The sequence below is a fragment of the Mesoplodon densirostris genome, chromosome 11 (genome assembly GCF_025265405.1).
Source record: "Mesoplodon densirostris isolate mMesDen1 chromosome 11, mMesDen1 primary haplotype, whole genome shotgun sequence".
Classification (NCBI taxonomy): Eukaryota; Metazoa; Chordata; class Mammalia; order Artiodactyla; family Ziphiidae; genus Mesoplodon; species Mesoplodon densirostris.
The window spans coordinates 50,854,763-50,876,353 of record NC_082671.1 but is presented as its reverse complement, the minus strand read 5'-3'; the positions used below and the strand labels follow the sequence as shown (position 1 = coordinate 50,876,353).

Below are 21,591 nucleotides of genomic sequence, written 5' to 3'. Positions count from 1 at the left end.
ATTGATACCACCACTATGGAGAACAGTATGGAGGTTCCTTAAAAAACTAAAAATAGAACTACCATACAACCCAGCAATCCCACTACTGGGCACATACCCTGAGAAGACCATAATTCAAAAAGAGTCATGTACCAAAATGTTCATTGCAGCTCTATTTACAATAGCCAGGACATGGAAGTAACCTAAGTGTCCATCAACAGATGAATGGATAAAGAAGATGTGGCACATATATACAATGGGATATTACTCAGCCATAAAAAGAGACGAAATTGAGTTATTTGTAGTGAGGTGGATGGACCTAGAAACTGTCATACAGAGTGAAGTAAGTCAGAAAGAGAAAAACAAATACCGTATGCTAACACATATATATGGAATCTAAAAAAAAAAAAAAAGGTCATGAAGAACCTAGGGGCAAGACAGAAATAAAGACGCAGACCTACCTGAGAATGGACTTGAGGACACGGGGAGGGGGTAGGGTAAGCTGGGACAAAGTGAGAGAGTGGCATGGACATATATACACTACCAAATGTAAAACAGATAGCTAGTGGGAAGCAGCCGCATAGCACAGGGAGATCAGCTCGGTGCTTTGTGACCACCTAGAGGGGTAGGATAGGGAGGGTGGGAGGAAGGGAGACACAAGAGGGAAGAGATATGGGGACATATGTATATGTATAACTGATTCACCTTGTTATAAAGCAGAAACTAACACACCATTGTAAAGCAATTATACTCCAATAAAGATGTTAAATAAATAAATAAAAATTTAAAAAAGAGAGATCAGTGCAAGAAGAAGATATAACAATTGTAAGTATCTTTGCAGCCAACATAAGAGCACCTCAATATATAAGGCAAATGCTAACAGGTATAAAAGGAGAAATTGACAGTAACACAATAATAGGGAATTTAACACCTCACTTTCATCAATAGAGCATCCAGATACAAAATCAATATGGAAACAAAGGCTTTAAATGACATATTAGACTACAGATGCACTTAACTGTTATTTATTGAGCATTACATCTGAAAGCAGCAGAATACACATTCTTTTCAAGTCCACACAGAACATTCTCCAGGAGAGATCACATGCTGGGACACAAAGCAAGCCTTGGTAAATTTTTTTTTTTTTTTTTTTTTTTGTGGTATGCGGGCCTCTCACTGTTGCGGCCTCTCCCGTTGCGGAGCACAGGCTCCGGACGCGCAGGCCCAGCGGCCATGGCCCACGGGCCCAGCCGCTCCGTGGCACATGGGATCCTCCCAGACCGGGGCACGAACCCGTATCCCCTGCATCGGCAGGCGGACTCCCAACCACTGCGCCACCAGGGAGGCCCAAGCCTTGGTAAATTTTTAAAATTGAAATGATATCAAACAACTTTCTGACCAAAATGCTATGAGATTAGAAGTTGAGTACAAGAAAAAAAAACTGTAAACAACAAGAAGACATGGAGGCTAAGCAATACTCTACTCAAAACCCAATGGATTACTGAAGAAATCAAAGAGGAAATAAAAAAAATACCTGGAGAGAAATGAAAACAAAAGCATGATGATCCAAAACCTATGGGACACAGCAAAAGCAGTTCTAAGAGGGAAGTTCATACCAATACAATCTTAGCTCAAGAAGCAAGAAAAATGACTAGTAAACAATGTAAGCTTACAATAAAGCAACTAGAGAAAGAAGAACAAGCAAAACCCAAAGTTAGCAGAAGGAAAGAAATCATAAAGATCAAAGCAGAAATAAAAATGGCATAGAATCCAAGAAATCAATAGAAAAGATCAATGAAACTAAAAGGTGGTTCTTAGAGGAGATAAATAAAATTGATAAACCTTTAGCCAGACTCATCAAGAAAAAATGGGAGAGGGCTCAAATCAATAAAATTAGAAATAAAAAAGGAGACCTTACAACGGATATCACAGAAATACACAGGATCATAAGAAATTATTACAAGCAACTATATGCCAATAAAATGGACAACCTGGAAGAAATGGGCTAATTCGTAGAAAGGTACAATCTCCCAACACTGAACCAGGAAGATATAGAAAATATGAACAGACCAATCACAAGTACTGAAATTGAAACTGTGATTTAAAAACTCCCAAAAAGTCCAGAACCAGATGGCTTCACAGGGGAATTCTATAACATTTAGTGAAGAGTTAACACCTGTCCTTCTGATATTCTTCCAAAAAACTGCAGAGGAAGGAATACTCCCAAACTCATTCTATGATGTCAACATCACCCTGATGCCAAAACCAATGACACCACAAAAAAAGATTACTGACCAATATTACTGATGAACATAGATGCACAATTCCTCAACAAAATACTAGCAAACCGAATCTAACAATACATTAAAAGGATAATACACCATGATCAAGTGGGGTTTATCCCAGTGATGCAAGGATTCTTCAGTATCCACAGATGAATCAGTGTGATACACCACATTAACAAACTGAAGAATAAAAACCATATGATCATCTCAACAGATGCAGAAAAAACTTTTGACAAAATTCAACACCCATTTATAATAAAAACTCTCCAGAAAGTGGACATAGAGGGAACAAACCTCAACATAATAAAGACCATATATGACAAACCTACAACTAACATCATACTCAATGGTGAAAAGCTGAAAGCATTTCCTCTAAGATCAGAAATAAGACAAGGATGTTGACTCTCCCCACTTTTACTGAACATAGTTTTGGAAGTTGTAGCCACAGTAATCGGAGGAGAAAAAGAAATAAGAGGAATCCAAATTGAAAAAGAAGTAAAACTGTCAGTGTTTGCAGATGATATGACACTATACTTAGAAAATCCTAAAGATGCTACCAGAAAACTTCTAGAGCTCATCAATGAATTTGGTAAAATTACAGGATACAAAATTTATACAGAGAAATCAGTTGCATTTTTATACACTAATAACAAAAGATCAGAGAGAGAAATTCAAGGAACAATCCCATTTGCCATCACAATAAAAAGAAAAAAATACCTAGGAATAAACCTACCTAAGGAGGCAAAACTCCTGTACTCTGAAAACTATAAGATGCTGATGAAAGAAATCAATGGTGACACAAACAGATGGAAAGATATACCATGTTCTTGGATCGGGAGAATCAATATGGTCAAAATGACCATACTGACCAGGGAATCTACAGATTCAGTGCAATTGCTATCAAATTACCAAGGCCATTTTTCTCAGAACTAGAACAAAAAAATCTTAAAATTTATACAGAGACCCAAAAGACCCCAAATAGCAAAAGCAATCCTGAGAAAGAAAAACGGAGTTGGAAGAATCAGGCTGACTTCAGACTATACTACAAAGCTGCACTAATCAAAACAGTATGGTACTGGCACAAAAATAGACTTATAGATCAATGTAACAGGATAGAAAGCCCAGAAGTAAATCCACACACCTATGGTCTATTAATATACGGCAAAGGAGGCAAGAATAATACGGAGAAGAGACAGTCTCTTCAAAAAATGGTAGTGGGAAAACTGGACAGCTACATATAAAAGAATGAAATTAGAACATTCTCTAACATCATACATGAAAATAAACTCAAAATTGATTAAAGACCTAAAAGTAAGACAAGACACTATAAAACTCTTAGAGGAAAATATAGGCAGAACACTCTCTGACATAAATCACAGCAATATCTTTTTTATCTGTCTCCTAGAGTAATGGAAATAAAAACAAAAATAAATGGGACCTAATTAAATTCAAAAGCTTTTGCACAGCAAAGGAAACCACAAACAAAATCAAAAGACAACCCACAGAATGGGAGAAAATATTCACAATGTGACTGACAAGGGATTATTCTCCAAAATTTACAAACAGCACATGCAGCTCAATATCTAAAAAACAAAGAATCCAATCAAAAAATAAGCAGAAGACCTAAATAGACATTTCTCTAAAGAAGACATACAGATGGCCAAGGGACACATGCAAAGATGCTCAACATCGCATATTATTAGAGAAATGCAAATCAAAACTACAATGAGATATCACTTCACACTAGTCACAATGTCCATCATCAAAAAGTCTAAAAACAGTAATTGCTGGAGAGGCTGTTGAGAAACATTAACCCTCCTACACTGTTGGTGAAAATATAAATTGGTACAGCCTCTATGCAGAACAGTATGGAGGTTCCTTAAAAAACTAAACCATATGATCCAGTAATCCCACTCCTGGCCATATATATGGAGAAAACCATGGTTTAAAAAGATACCTGCACCCCAATGTTCATTGCAGCACTGTTTACAATAACCAAGACATGGAAGCAACCTAAATGTCCATTAACAGATTAATGGATAAAGAAGATGTGGTACATATATAGAAAGGAATATTACTCAGCCATTAAAAAGAATGAAATAATGCCATTTGCAGCAACATGAATGGATGTGTACATTATCATACTAAGTGAAGTAAGGTGGACAGAGGACAAATATCACATGATATCACTTACATGTGGAATCTAAAAAAATGATACAAATGAACTTATTTACAAAATATAAACAGACTCACAGACTTAGAAAACAAAGTTATGGTTACCAAAGGGGAAAAGAGGGGGGAGGAATAAATTGGGAGTTTGGGATTAACATATACACACTACGATATATAAAATAGATAATCAACACAGACCTACTGTATAGCACAGGGAACTCTACTCAGTATCCTGTAATAACCTAAATGGGAAGAGAATTTGTGGAAGAATAGATATATGGATATGTATAACTGTATTACTTTGCTGTATACCTGAAACTAACACAACATTGTAAATCAACTGTATTCTAATTAAAATATTTTTTAAATGCTATACAGATATAAATATATCAAACATTAAATAAAATAAAGTTCTTAGAATGCTTAGCAGATAGCAAGAACTATATAATTGTTATAAATAGGGACAACAACATGTGTGTAATCATAAATAAGGAATAATTCACCATGTGGACAGGGGCCATGATAAAATTGGGTCTTTTGACATTGTAGTTGGTTAAATGAAGAGGAGGGTATTTCTTGAAAATTCATAACTACAGCTGGTGCTCAGACAAGTTTGAGGTCTGAATTCATGCTGTGGTTTGTTTGCTTGTTTGTTTGTTTGTTTTGTCTGAAACCCCTCAAGCAGTATGATATGTGGAATCTAAAAAATCATACAAATGAATGTAAATGTAAAACAGAAACAGGTCACAGATATAGAAAACAAACTAGTGGCTAGCAAAGGGGAGAGGGACGGTGGAAGTGGCAAATTAGGGATTTGAGATTAAGAGATAAAAACTACTATGCATAAAATAGATAAGCAACAAGGATATATGGTATAGCACAGGGAATTATAAGCATTATCTTCTAATCACTTTTAATGGAGTATAGTCTGTGAAAATATTGAATCACTATGTTGCACACCTAAACTAATATAATGTTGTGAATCAACTATACTCCAATTTTTAAAAGTGGGGCTGATACCCAGGTAACAATTAGAATGAAATAAATATCCTTTCTGTGAAAATAGAAACTTCAACTCAGACCACACATTGAATTTTATGGCCAGAAAAATTATCTTTCAGGAAATAAAGTCATTTTCAGGCAAACGAAAACATTACTGAGGGACGGATACTTAAAGAGAATTCTAAAGGATCCAATTTAGACATGAGAAAATGATCCCTAATGGAAGATTTGAGATGCAAAAAGACATAGTGAGTTCAAGGAGCCTGCCTATATTTTATAAGGTCTCATGTGGAGGTGGGCTGGTATTACATTTGTCACTTGTACCCAAAATGATATTCAATATTTATGAAGTGTTTTGAGTGCCTTCTATAAAAGATACATAAGATCCCAAGTGTTATGGTTTAATAAAATAATACCAAAATTACTGATAAATATTATCAGAAAAGTCAATATTTGTAGTTTGTAATTCTATTGTTAGCATTTCATTGGCATGTATAGGCAATATTGATATAAATAACTTTTAATTGTATACTCTAATAAATAATTGTTTTTTTAATTTAATAAGTTATGTGATCTATAGCATGTATAGGGAAAATCACATCATATAAAGTCTCCTGTGTTTTTTCTATATGTTGTAAAACATCATTATGGTGCTATAATAATTTGTATTTTGTTTGTAATTTTACCTTCATAAGTATAATTGTCATAAATCAAGTTTCTTCAGCATTCTGTAAGCACCACATAAATAACAACCATATTACAGTATTTTTAAAAAGAAAGGGCAAGCAATGATATGGTAAATATCTGGGCACATCTAAACAAAAACTGACTGAATAAATAAAATAGTAATAATATCTAATTTAAGGGGGGAAGGAAAAACTAAATTACTGGATTGAAAGGGCATATAAGTTGGGGGTGATGTTGTTTTGAGTTAAAGTGTTTTATGGCTTTCATATTATCTTGAAAGAAGATAAACATACTAATTTTAGAGAGGAGATCAAGATGGCAGAGTAGAAGGACAAGGAGCTCACCTCCTCCCACAAATACATCAAAAATACATCTACACGTGGAACAGTTCTCAAAGAATACCTACTGAACATTGGTGGAAGATATCATACTATCAAAGCTGCAAGAAAGGTCACTGCATAACTGGGTAGGAAGAAAGGAGAAGAAAAGGAATCAGGATGGGACCTGTACCCCTGGGAGTGAGCTGTGAAAGAGAAAGTTTCTCTCACCCTGCGAACCCCCTTCCTCTGCTGGGAGATCAGCTGGGACAGGCAGGGAGCTTCAGAGACTCAGAGGAGAGTGCAGCAGCCAGATTGTGGCAGGCAGAATGGAGAGAGAGCAGCACAGACAATCTGGCCACCTCGCTGCACTGCCCAGCTTGAGACACGCATCTGATGGTGCATGCAGGGGCTGGGTGCTGAAACTTGTGCTTCAGCAGACAGACCCAGGGAGAGGACTGGGGTCCGTTGCATAGAGACAGCCTGAAGAGACTGTAGTTCAATCTGGGCCACAACCAAGAGTGTATACAGGGTGGAGCTCGGGTCTGCCATAGAAGCCCCATTGTTAATGGGTGTGTGAGGTGAGGGGTGGGGCTCCACCACTGCAGCCTCATTCTCACCTTGCTCACAGTGGGCACGGCTCCACCTTTATGAGCTCTGGGAGTGTGCAAGCACTGGTTGGTGGCCCACATGCAGAGGTGGGACTGAAATGTGGGCTGTGTCCCAGAGGCTATTTGAAGTCAGTGGATTTACACCACTGCCAGTGGCTTTGTAAGCTCAGGGCCTGTGGGACATCCGAGAGGATTACTGGTGCTCCAGTGGCTGGGGTGGGTCCAGTGTTAGCAGTTGTGGGCTTTGCAGGCACATGCACATGGAGGTGGGGCTGGGGTCTGGGCTGATTCCATAGCTCCCACAGATGGGCCCAATGCCTGAGTTCCTCAGATCTGTACTGGTAGATTTGCACTGGTGGTTTGTGAATACAGTGCCTGAGGGACATCTGGGCCTATTGCCTGCATTCCCCTGGTTGAGGTGGGGCTGAGGTCAGTGCCAGCAACAGTGTACTTTGTGAGCCTGCACGTCAGATGACAGGTGACACCACAAAGCGTACACACTTTCCTGTGGACAGCTCCTGCAGAGGAATACTCAGTGACTCCTCTCTCAGTGGGAGTACTCCAGTTGGGCCTATCTCACACCACAGCTCAGAAAAGGATCTGGGGGCTTCTACTCCAACTGGGGAGCAGACCCTGCCACCAGCAGGGCTGTTAAAACCACCTAGCAAAGAGGAGGTGCTGCTTAACATACAGTGCAGGCTCTGGTCATCACAACACCAATCACACCTCCTATCAAGGGGAAAACAGCCAGCACACACTGAGGAAACACGTGGCAGGCATTCATATTAAAAACAGCCCTCACACCAAAAATATTAGACTCATGCAGGCTACGCAGGGATGCTCCCATATAAAAACAGCCCTTCAAGACCAGAGTAGATAACTGTTTCTCCAAAATTCATAGAGTCAGACAAATATAAATAAAACAAAGAAACAGAGGAGCCATTCCCAATTAAGAGAACAAGAGAATCCTCCTGAAAGAACAAACAATGAAACAGACCTATCCAGCCTACTAGATCTCAAGTTGAAACAGGAGGTAAAAAAAATACTGAAGGAATTAAGAGAGCCTATCGATAAAAATTCAGATCGCTGTAAAAGGGAACTAGAAACTATAAAGAGGAGCCAATTAAAATTTTAAAACTCATTTGCTGAGACAAAAGCTGACCTAAAGGCAATAAATAGCAAACTAAATAATGCAAAAGAACAAATAAGTGATCTGGGAGACAGAAAAATGAAAATCACCCAATCAAAACAGCAGACAGAAAGACAAAAAAAAATGAAAGCAAGATATGAAACCTATGGGATAATATAAAGCATGCCAATCTATGCATAATAGGGATCCCAGAAGGAGAAGAAAGAGAAAAGGGATAGAAAATGTATTTGAAGAAATTATAGCTGAAAACTTCCCAAACCTAAAGAAGGAAACAAATGTCTAGGTACAGGAAGAACAGAGGGTCCCAAACAAGGTGAATCCAAACAGAGCTACACGAAGACATATTATAATTGAAATGGTAAAAGTTAAAGAGAGGATTCTAAAGACAGCAAGAGAAAAACAAAGAGTTAATTATAGGGGAAGCCCTGAAAGGCTGTCAGCTGATTCTATACAGAAATGTTGCATTCAAAGCCCTGAAAGGGAAAAACCTGCAACCTAGGATACTTTACCCAGCAAGTTTATCATTTAGAATAGAAAGGAAGAGAAAGAATTTCTCAGACAAGCAAAAATTAAAAGAATACAGCAATATTAAACCTATCTTAAAAGAAATATTGAAAGGTCATCTTTAGAAAAGAAACAAGAATCTATAGAAAAGAGAAAACCACGATTGGAAAGTAAATCACTTAAATAAGCCAGTACACAGATTTAAAAACAAACAAACAAAAAACTTGTGAAAGCAATGATAACTACAATGATCAGCAAAAGGATAAACATGAAGATGTAAAAGAGGACATCAAATCATAAAATGCGGGGGAGGTGAGTAAAAACATAGTTTTCTTTTTCTTTTTTTTTTTTTTAGAATGTATTTGAGCCCATATGACTACTATTCTAAAGCAAGTAGATATAGTAATGGGTTGACATACTTGAAAAACGGTAACCACAAATCAAAAACATACAATAGATTCACAAAAACCAAAAAGAAGAGAACACAAGCATAATACAAAAGAAAACCATCAAACCATAAAAGGAAAAACAAAAAGAAAAAGAAAGAAACCATCTAGAAGAAATACAACTACTGGAAAACAAGGTTTAAGATGGCAATAAATACATATCTATCAATAATTACCTTAAATGCCAATGGACTAAATGCTCTAATCAAAAGACATAGAGTGGCAGACTGGACTAAAAAAAATAAGAGCCTACGATATGCTGCCTACAAGATACCACTTTGGGCAAAGGACACACATAGATTGAAAGTGAGGGAATGGAAAAAGGTATTTCATGCAAATGGAAATGACAAGAAAATGGAGGTCACAATACTTGTATCAGACCAAAAAAAAAGACTTTAAAACCAAGGCCAAAAAGAAAGATAAAGAAAGACACTATAGAATGATAGAAAGATCAATACAAGAAGAGGATACTACACTTGTTAACATATATGCACCCAATATAGGAGCACCTAAATATATAAAGGAAATATCAATACACTAACAGACATAAAGAGAGAAATTGACAGGAATACAATAGTAGTAGGAGATTTTAATACCCCACTGACATCAATGGACAAATCTTCCAGGCAGAAAATCAGTAAGGAGATAGAGATCCTAAATGACACAATAGAACAGTTAGACTTAATTAATATTTTCACGACATTACATCAGAAAAAAACCAGAATGCACGTTCTTTTCAAGTGCGTATGGAACATTCTCTAGGATAGACACAAAACAAGCCTCAACAAATTTAAGACGATAGAAATTATTTCAAGCATCTTTTCTGAACAAATAGCATGAAACTCGAAGTAAACCACAGAAAAGGAAATGAGATAAAAAATGATTATTTGGAGACTAAATAACATGCTACTAAAAAACCAACGGGTCAACAATGAAATCAAAGAGGATATTAAATAATACCTTGAGACAAATGACAATGAGAACACAACCATACAAATTCTGTGGGATGATCATAGTCTATGGGATGCACTAAAAGCAGTCCTAAGAGGGAAGTTCACAGCAATACAGGCCTTCCTCAAAAAACAAGAAAAAAATATCAAATAAACAACCTAATCTACCACCTAAAAGAATCAGAAAAGGAAGAAAAGACAAAACCTAAAGTCAGCACGAGGAAGGAATAATAAAGATCAGAGAGGAAATAAATAAAATAGAGATTAAAAAACTAGAAAAATAATCAATAAAACCAAGAGCTGGTTCTTTGAAAGGGTAAACAAAATCGACAAACCTCTGGCAGGGCTCACCAAGAAGAAAAGAGAGAGGACCAAAATAAACAAAATAAGAAATGAAAGAGGAAAAATGCGAACTGATACTCAAAATACAAAAAACCGTAAGAGAATACTCTGAGCTATTACATGCCAACAAATTGGGCAACCCGGAAGAAATGGACAAGTTTCTAGAAACATACAGCCCACCAAAACTGAATCAAGAAGAAACAGATAATTTGAACAGCTTATCACTAGAAGTGAAGTAGAATCTGTAATTTTAAAAATCCCCTGCAAACAAAAGTCCAGGACCAGATGGCTTTGCTGGGGAATTCTACCAACCATAAAAAGAAGAACTTACATTGATACTTCTCAAAACAAAAACCCCCAAAACCAAACAAACAAACAAAAAAACAAAAGAATGTCATCATCAATTAGATGATAGGGTAAAAGGAAGTGAATAAAAAATGATTCAGGTTTCTGTCCTTGATGACTGAGGGGTCCCATTGATTAAAAAGGTGACCCGGGAAAAGAAGTATGTTTGAGGGAAAGATGATAAACTCAGTTTTGAATATGTTGTGTTTGATGAGCCTATGAGACAGTGATGAGACATCCAGGAGGCACTTGAAGCTAGAGTCCTGAAGTTCAGGAAAATTATTTGGGCTGAATATATGAGATAAAGAACCATCAACAAGCTTACACAGAGAGAGCCCACTCATAAGAGAAGATGCTCTAGGACAGTTTCATATACCAGAAAAATTTAATGAAAGGAGAGGAAGAAAAACTCACAAAGGATCCCTGCACTCATTCAGCATGGTCAATCATGCACCTGTGCCTCTCTGATCTGAAGGGTCCACTGGAGGTCATGAGGCCCAATGCCCTCTGTTTATAGGTGAGGAGACTGGGTCCCAAAGAGGGGGAAGTGACCTATAACTCCTTCCTCTAGCTCCATCACTCACTAACCCACCCATCATCTCTATTTCTCTTTTTCTTCCTAACCTGCTAAGAACCATCATATCTCAGTTCAAGGGTCATTTCCTCAGGGAAGCCCTTGCTCTCCATCCCGACACAGTAAGTTTCTTTTGGTATACTTGTTTCTCTTTTATTATGCTAGTTATAATTGTAAAAAAAAACCAAAAAACAACCTTTTTAGAGTATGTAAGAAAGTTATTCCCATCCTCCCTCAACCTGTCCCCACTCCCTGCAGACTACCTCTGTCTTATTACCCTGCTTTGTCTTCAAAGCACTTACCAGCACCTGCTATTTTAAAATACATTTATTATCAATTTTCCCTTCTACTGAAATGTAAACTCAAAGATTTTGTCTGTTTTGGTCATTACTCTATCTCTAGCACATAAAAGAGTGCCTAACATGTGAAAAGGGCTCAGTATATATTTACTGAGTGACTGAATGCATTTGTTTCACATCTGTCTGATTTTTGAGTAAGTTCTGTGACGACAGAGACTATGTCAGTATTTTTCATTATCTCCTCAGAGCTTAGCACAGTGCCTGGCACTTAGTAAATGTTTATAGAATAAACGTATGAAAACACCACAAAGCTAGATTTTGCATAAGCTAGTTTTATTTTTAATGCACCACACATAGGAGATCATAAAAATATTTTTGGTTATTGTATAAGTAAAAGAATTAATGAAATAAATAATCATATGATCCATAGGCAACCCCACTGGTAAGACCATAAGTTGCACTGGCAGTGAGATGTTACATACACTCTATGGCCTGTGTCCTCTTTGAAGGAAGGGGCTAGTTTGAGGTCTCTGTAGCTTTCTTGAATGGATGGTAATGGGGCTGTACAGAGTCAGAGGACCTTGACGTGAGCCTCAGCTACTGTGCAGGCAGTCAGACTTTGGGCAAAGAGGAAAATCTGAATCTGAATCTCTGTTTTCTCATTTGAGTTATCTCCCAAGGTCTACATGACAAACTATATAGAAATAGGCCTTAAAGTCTAGTTTCTGGTCCTAATTCCAACACCAGTTGGTTTAGTTTGGGAACCTTGGATTTGTCAGTTCACTTCAGAAAGGATTGGTTACATTGTTGGAAAAAATAGGGATAACAACATGTCCATAATGGAGTAAAATTGATTGGAAAACAAAAGTAATTTGCTAATGTAAGAACTCTTTTCTGATGAGAACTAACTTACATAGTTCATGATCTTTAACAAGGCAATTGATTCTTCTTGGTTTAGTCTAAACATGCTGCTGGGTACAGGGTAGTCTCCCCAGTTTCTACCTAACATATTTTGTTATTTTAATTGTCTTCTCAATATTTAAAAATTTCCCTCTTTCCATATCCTTCTACAGTATTTACCCTTTGGGATTCATCATCTGGCACTGAACGACTCTAGAAGCTTTCTGTATCCTATCTGTATGCAGGTTCTCTCTGCCATGGTTTTGAGCTGCTGCAATTCCCCGGACAAAATTAAAGTGGTGAATGCATGAGTAGCCTAAAATCCTATACATATACTAGAAACATATATGGGAATCCTCCACTCTATTTGCAAATTAAAGCCAGATGATGATACTGTTCTACATCTATTTATATGGAAATTAACTATTTTAAATTGTAATACCCAGTGCTGGCAAGATTTGTTGAGTCTTATATGACCTTATACATTATTAGTAGCATTATATTTGGTACAATAATTTTGGCAACATGAAATCTAGGTTCTCTCTTTTGGAAATTTATCTTAAACAAATGATTCAAAGAAGAGAAAAAACTATGTATGAAAATATATATTCCAGGGTTATTTTCAAGACAGTGACACAAGGATCAACCTAAAATATCTAATAACTGGAGAATAGCTACTTTATTTTTGTAGAAACAAATGACAGAATATTATCTAATGATTAAAATGATAATTATAGAGGAGAGACAGAAAGAATATATTCATGATATCTAGTAAAAAATCAGAATACATGATTAGTATAAATTCATTAAATTTTGTAAAAATATGCACACAATAGGGGCTTATGTGGAATTAACAGTGGAAAAATAAACAGCTGAGTTGTTTGGGTTACTACCCAGAATGGTCAGTTGTCTTGATTTTACATTTTTTTAAATATGCTTTTTATATTTTCAATGAAAAATATCTTTATGGGGGGTAATATGCAATCCAAATTCTACCCTTTTGCTTCAAATTCAGCAATTAATTAAGCTCAATTCCAACAAAATATATGCACCTCTTCCTCTTACCATTCTATTTCTACCCTGTATATTCTCTAACAAGATTGAACTTGGTCTGAGAAGCCATTTCTTCAAGAAGGAGTCTTAAATGCTCAGCTGGAGAATGGAACTGGCTCAAGTAGTCTGATTTTTCTCTTAGTTATTCTGCTTTATTCTTATTTCTGTCCCGTCTACTAGCTCTTTAATCCCAAGTTTGTGGTCTAGGAAATGTGGCTGGAGGATACGGTCTTGAGGCCACTGGGAAGGTTGAAGGCTATTGAAAGGTTCCTGGTAGAAAAGGAAAGAAAGAAGCTTTTTAAGGGAAGAGAATGTCTTGAAGTGAAGACAAGAGGAGCTGTGCTCTTGTGTAGTAGGAAGAAAGGGGTATCAAAAATGTCCTTTTTTCTTCTCCATTTCGTACCCTAGTTGCAGACTTTGTGGTCTTCCTGAGTAAATCTTTGTAGACACAAGGTGTTTAGACTTTTAGATAATGAACACTTTCAAAAAATCTTGTTTTGTGACAAGAATGTAAAGGAGAGTTACAGATTTTGCTTTATCTCTGAAAAATTCTAAGAAGCTGTGCAATTAAGTCTGTGATTTCTACAGATTTGGTCTTGCTTGGAGATGGGCCCTGAACTAAATGACCTCTCAAATTACTTTCAGCTTAAGATCCTGGCATTTATCTAGGAAATCTTCAACCAGAGAATACTCCAAACTCACTCCATAATTCAGAAATGCTCCATTCAGTTGCCCCCCCCACTGAAGTTATAGCTCCCCCCTCCATTATATCCCAAAGGAATCTTGAACTTCATCTTATAAATGAAGGGAAAGGACAGATTACAGATTAATAAAGTGGCAAATTGCTCAACCTTGTAAATATCTCACCCCAGCTCTGTCATGACCTACTTTTGCCAGTTTGGCAAGGCAGTTTTTGCTTCTTCTTCTTGAACTTAGTTCTCTCTGCTGTGCAATGAAAGGTTTGGACCCTAGTAAGATTCCTCACATCTCGTGGGATGGGAAGGACCAAGAAGGACTGTTGAGTCTCGCTCTAACATGGAGACTCTCTGAGTCGTTGCCTTCTGTGTCACTTTGAGAGTGAATGATGTGCAGTGCTCAAAGAACTCAGTTAGACTTCAGGAAAAGCTGGTTTTCTTTCCCAACCAGTTGAAAACTGTGTTTAATGCAGTTAAATAGTCACTTTGTGTTTAGTTTTGGATAAAGCCTAAAGTGTTGGTATGCATGGGCTCTGGTTTGAGTCAGTACCTATTAAGAAGCTTTAGCCATCCTCCATTTCTTCCTTCTTCTTCCTCCTTTATCACTTTTGGTTCTAAGGAGGGCTCCTGGAGGGTGCGACTTGTATCATTTTTCTGTCTCTCTACTTGGTACTCATATGCCAGGCTGGTTCTTAAAGAGTGAGAGGGAGTAATGAGGGCCCCAGGGAGCTGGGGACTAATCAGTACTCACGGGGAAACAGCAGTAGCCAGTTATCTGGACCCCTGGCACTTCTGCCTCTATTGTGGTCCGGAGAAAGGGGAGGATATGGGGTGGACACTGAGGGCCTATAAACCCTTCTGCTAGCCAGAGACCAGCCTGGGGCTTCCTCAGGTTTGACAAAACTCGACCTCAATGTGCACTTACGTGCACATATACTCCTACCCACACTCTCTCACACATATGCAAACAGATAAGCCTTACTTTTAGAATCACAGGATTCTATGGAGCATAAAGGATCACATGGATCATTTTATTTCAATCTCCAACCTGATGCATGAGTCCCATACAACATGTCCCATAAGTGACCATCCAGCCTCTGTTTGAACTTCCTCAGGAACTCTCTTCCATCAGCTAAAGTTTCTTTGCCTCCATCCTGCTCCAAATCTTGACATTATATTACCTATGTGACCATTTCCACAAACATCTAAACAAGCTTTAGTATCTCCTCTTAAAAACAAAACAAAATCAAGGGGCCTCCCTGGTGGCGCAGTGGTTGAGAGTCCGCCTGCCGATGCAGGGGATACGGGTTCGTGCCCCGGTCTGGGAGGATCCCATATGCCGCGGAGCGGCTGGGCCCGTGAGCCATGGCCGCTGAGCCTGCGCGTCCGGAGGCTGTGCTCCGCAACGGGAGAGGCCACAACAGTGAGAGGCCCGCGTACCGCAAAAAAATAAAAAACAAAACAAAACAAAACAAAATCAAAAGCAAGAAGAAAAAACAAACAAAAAAACCCCTTGACTTTCCTTAAATCTACTGCTCCATTTTCTCAATCTCCTTCACAGCAAAACTTCTCAGTAAATTTATCTATGGTTGCTCTTTGTACTTTTTCACTTGCCATTCTCTCCTCATCTTATTCCAGCTAGTTGAAACTTCTCTTGTCAATACTGTCAACCCCTTTAAAACAAATGTTGCAAAACCCAATGGTAATTTTTCTGTTTTCTTCTTATTTGAATTTTGAGTGGCATCCAACACACCTGACCTCTCTATCCTCCTTGTAGCATTCTCTTTCCTTGGATTTTGTGACACAAAAACTTACTTATTTAATGGCTGCTGCTCCTGTTTCTCTTGCTGGGTCATTCTCAACTTGAACTAGAAATGCTGGACTCCTCCAGATCTCATTCCCAGGACCTCCTCTTCACTTCATTTTCCTTAGATGTTCTATGTTAATCTTATATCACTAAATACCACATATACACCAAATATTAGCCCTGACCTCTCCCCAGAATGTCAAGATAATATGTACAACTTGACATTCTACTTTAATGCCTAATAAGCATCTTAAGCAGTTTAGCCAAAATGCAACTAGCCAAACAGCCAAACTAACAAAAAATCAAATCCTTAATTTTCACCCTTCTATTGTGCATTTCCCCCAATCATGCTGATTTTAGTAACTGATGCCACCATTTTTACCCAGTTGCTCAAGTGAAAATCTAAGACTTAGACAAGATACTACAGTGAGGTAGGAGGAACAGGCAGAGAAATCCTTGTTTTTGCTTGTGGTGGAGTTGATGCTCAGAATCGTGGACACAATGCGAGCATAGGAGAAGAAAATGAGGAGGACAGTTCCAAGGCTATGTGTGACATAAGACCAGGCCAGGACAGTGAGATTGGTGGAGCAGGCTAGAGGGAAGAGGGAGGGCAGCTCACAACTGCAATAGGAGACAGTGTGGGTCTCACAGAACTCTAAATTGCCAGCTCCAAAGATATTGATGTGATCATCCAGAAAGCCCAGGCCCCACTAGGCCAACAGCAGTCCCACACACAGGTGGTTTCTCATCACCTGACTGAATAACAGAGAATGACAAATGTCAACATAGTGGTCATGGGCCATTGCTAGGAACAGGAAGGATTCAATGCCCTCAGAGGCAGAAACGAAGGAGATGTGGGCCACGCAACCCGCTACTGAGATTGCTTTCTTTTTAGACAAGAGATTTTCCAGCAACTTGGGCACTGAGACTGAGAAGTAGCAGATGTCAAGGAAGGAGAGTTGTTCTAGGAAGAAGTACATAGGTACGTGGAAATGGGAATCAGCACTGATCACCAGCAGCATCACCAGATTCTTCATCAGGGTTAGGAAGTAAACCCCAAGGAATAGCACAAAACACAGAGCCTGGATGTGGGGGTCAGCAGATAGCCTGAGGATGGTGAACTTGGTGATGGTGCTGTGTTTCTCAAAAAGAAGAAACTTTCCCTTGGAATAAAATTAGCATTTCGAACCTCATTTTTTGCCTGTTTCCTCTGGGCCTTAAATCCTTTCTCTATACACATTATTTCTTGACTCTGGGATCCAAGTTCAAGTTTTGAACCACCTTCACTAACTCTCTAGACTCAACAGTATATTTTATTTTCTTATATTCTACACCCTCAACTCTAGATCAAGCTGATGCTGCTCAGTCTAATAAAATATTTAGATAGATGATAGATTACAGCATTTGCAGATGCAGAGAGAAGTTGCTAATGTAGGTGGAAGGGCTGAATTTATTGAAAGGGGAATGTCAATAGGAGCCAGAGAATAAGTGGAGGAGTTTACCTTGGGAATAGGGATGCTTGATCCATTGTTAGAGGAAGGAAAGCAAAAAGTGTGGAGAAAGATACAGGGAAGTTTTTGTATCTGGAAGGGAAGGGAGTTTCTTATTTATAGCCTCTATATTGTCAATAAGGTGAAAGGTAAAGTCATCAGTGGGGGTATGCAGGGGGAGACTGGTGTTTGAAATAACTACTTTGGATTAGTTGCAGTGGTGAAGTATAGTCCAGATTTTTGGTTATAAATTTGAGTCCAGTGGTCACTCTTATGTGATTTTTCTCATGTTTGGTATATGTGGAGAGTCAGTCATTGCATTTATGTCAGACATGTGATGTAATAAAAGGAGAGATGGGTTATGGAGTTAAGAAATTTCCCTGGTGATTAAATGAATGAATCTTGCCTGTGTAATGAGAGAAGTAAGGATATGAGTGGTATGAAATGGAAATGTGGTCGACATAAAGGATTAATGTTCTCAATGCATGTGAAAAATGGCTGGTGTAGGAACACTAAATTAAATGAATCAGACAGAGAGGTGACTGTGGTAGGAGAGTGTTTGAAATTGAGGTTTTTGAAGGTGCTGGCTGAATGTGTGAAGGAAAACATCCTTGGATGGAGGGACACAAGGAAACCAGAGACTTGGTACTAATAAAGATGAGAATTTTGGGGGTTATTTTTTCTTCTTCTCCTAGAAAAGTCACATGATGTTAAAGTTTTAAAATTTAGAAATTAGAGCACAAGGAAGTTAGTCCAGAGATATCCCAGATGTTCTACTGTGGAAAGGCACCTGTCTCAATGAGTCATGATTACTTATTCCCCTCTACAGATCCATAATTAAGTCCTATTTAAGAGTGTTATATTCAGACCTTGCTACATTCTCTGTTCTCATACCAGATTTAGCTAACTTGTGCTAACCTTGAACTTGCCCAGATTCACTTGCTCTGACCTGACACTGAGACACAAACTCAGCCTCAAGATCACTATTCAAACTTGTTGACTCAGCTGGTTCATTCTGGCCTTCCTCTCTTATGGCTGATGCAATTAATTACTTAAGGGAGATGGAGACTTTTCTCCTATTGTTTCTTCACCCAGCAATCAAGCCCTTGTTAGCTACCAAGTCCAAATTAACCTGTGAACATAATCCAATGAACCAATCAGTAGACAAGTTGGCAGAATTCATTCAGATTCAGTGACAAAGATGTTTAATTGGCTTGTAAAATATGCTTTGAGAACTGCCAGTAAGGAGCTGGCTCAGTGTATTGTTTATATTTTTAATTTTTTGTATAATGTGATATTTTGACATCTTAAACTTTCTGGCTGTGGAGAGTCTGCCTCTCACCAGGGATAGCTAATTCTTAGAGATAGCAAAGGAATTAGCAGGGAGAATGCCTTTAATATACACACTAACCAATTCACAGCCATATCTCCTCTATGTAGCCCTTACAAGCCAGGAAACAATATTCGTCTGCCTTAACCATCCCAGAGCCAGGTACCAGGCAAATAGGGACCACCCCTATAGCACAGAGCCTCCCAAAATTATTCAACCTAGCCAGTTCCAAACTGTTCCTGCCCTACCTTGCCTTCTAGTGAAAACCCCAGTAAAGGCCCTATAGGCCAGGCTCTCTCTCTCTCTCCCCTTCTGCCTCCTCATCAGTGCTGGTGCTTCCCCACATGGCCCTGTGTGGTGTGCCATGCCTACCGTTTCTAGTGCCTGTGAGTACAATAGATTTTGTTTTTCGGAACCTCTCCTGTGTCTCTTCCTATGGCCTGAGACATACCTGGGGTCAAGTCATCAAGTCCTAGTTCTGTTTCTTACTAGTTGTATGATCTTTGGAAAGTCTTTAAGCCTTCCTTATCTCAATTTTCTGATCCATAAAATGGCATATAGTAACACCTCTCTTACATGGTTTTAAGAAGTTATTTATATAACTTATGTGCAGTGCTCAGCATACATTGGTTACGATAGACTTATTTGTTATTCATTGCCTTAGTTTTAATCCCTCAATATTCTCAAGGAAAGGACAAGAGTTAATTCTGAGGGCAGATCAGAGCATGTTCGTAAATAGAGAAATAAAAACCAGATCAAAGAGGGAGAGACGGAGATGGATGGGGGAAGGATGATCTCACTGTAAGAGCAGAGTTGCAGGAAAGCTCAAAGTACAGAGCAAAGGAGACACAGAGAGGAAGAGATGAAGAGTAGAGATAAGTGGCCCAGGAGATAGCAAGGCAGACCTAGCTCTCCTCTTCCCCAGTGGAGAGAACCCTCTAGGTGCTCTGACCTGTTAACAGAATGTCTCAATAAACCATGCAGGTGGAAAAGAGCAACAACTCTTTTCTCTGAAGAAAAGCTCTTGTCTATCTACATGACAGTATTAGGGGGAAAAAAAAGTACATTAGTGTATATGCCAGGAGTCTCCCTGGCTAAGATTTCAAAATCCTTTTTTAGATTCTTATAAACTTGGGCTGCTCTGAATCCTAAGAAAAGTACATAGAAATACAATTTTGAAAAGTTCTGATTCTCAGCATATAAATATTTGAGCAACTACTCAGACCATTTCAAAACCAATTACACAGTTGTTTTTCACTATTTTCTCTTATTGCTCTAAATAGTTTCCCAGGGGTATTACGCAAATAAAGCCTCCTCAGATCTAACCATTCAGAAGAACGCCTAGATTTAAATAGCCAGTGGGTGGGTACCTGATCATGCAAGCCCAGGATACAGCTGAGTTGATTCCTTGAATTCCTTGGAGTTCAGCCAGAAGCAAATTTTTGACCTCATTATCTTAGTTTTCTTATATGCATGTATATGTGTGTTGACAAATATAATCTTAATGACTAAACGTTAAATAGGTTTTTGACTAAACCTTAGTCAGCTTGACTAAACCTTAAATAGGTTTTTCCTGAATATAGGTCCCTGAACTCCCTTTTTTTAGAGCATTTGCTGGCCCTGATCTCCCTTTTCTTAGAGCATCTGCTTTAAAAAACTTGAAATTGTAAATTCTTTCTCTGCCTCTTTAAAATGAATGTAAATCTTCTCTCAGCTTCTTGCCTGTCTTTCTCGAGGTCCTGAGAACTATCTCTTTGAAATGTAAACACTGAAGAAGATAGTACTCCTAGCTCTCAGTCTCTGTGGAAGGACAGGAGACTAATTTACATAAACAACAATTAGTAAATACTAGTAAATATGGATGGCCTAATCACAGACAAAAACATTTGCAAACTCAGGAATAACTCAGTGAGCTTGACATCCCATTGATTGACCATAAGGAACACACACACATACATGCTCTACTGAGTTGTAAGTAGCTACCACTCCCCCTGAATTAGGCTTATTTATGCAACCCACCATAGATAGCACAGGTTAACATACATGTCTCAACAGGGTGAACTTGCTCCACTAATTTTATCACATGACCAAGGGAATAAACTAGCATGTACCTTCTCTATGGACAAATGGGAAAGAGGAGAAAGGTGGGGTTGAGCAATGCTTCTTCTCCCTAACTCACCCATCGGGTAACAACTTGCCCTCTGGTGGGGTTGGAAAGATTGATTGAGGGTTAGATAGTGTCTTAGGTTGGGATCCTGAGAACCAGAAACTGAGAGGGGTGTTCATATGTATATAATTTAAAGGAGAAAGCTCTCAGGAGAAATCAGTAAGGAAGTGAGGGGAATCCATTATATCCAGAATAGGGTAGGATTTGTACAAGACTGTGGTTTCAGGTAAAGTCTAGCAGCTGTATCCTAAGATGAAATCCAGTGGAATTTCTGAACTTTAGAAGTTGATTTAATCTCTCATAGGCTCCACTGTTGAATACTGTAAAGAATAAATAAAACCCATAAGATTATCAGAGCATCAGCCAAACACCTAAAATATTATGAGAAGAAACAATTGTGCTAGCACCAGATAAGTTATTTCAAGCAAACTGAATAAACTCTATTCATTGTTCGATTAGAACTACATTATCATTGTCAAAGACCAT

General features: G+C 38.3%; 1 pseudogene; it reads right to left on the bottom strand.

Annotated features, from left to right (window-relative positions):
- LOC132499534 (olfactory receptor 8S1-like) overlaps window positions 1-21,591 on the bottom strand; it is a 38,761-nt pseudogene that overhangs the window by 11,667 nt on the left and 5,503 nt on the right.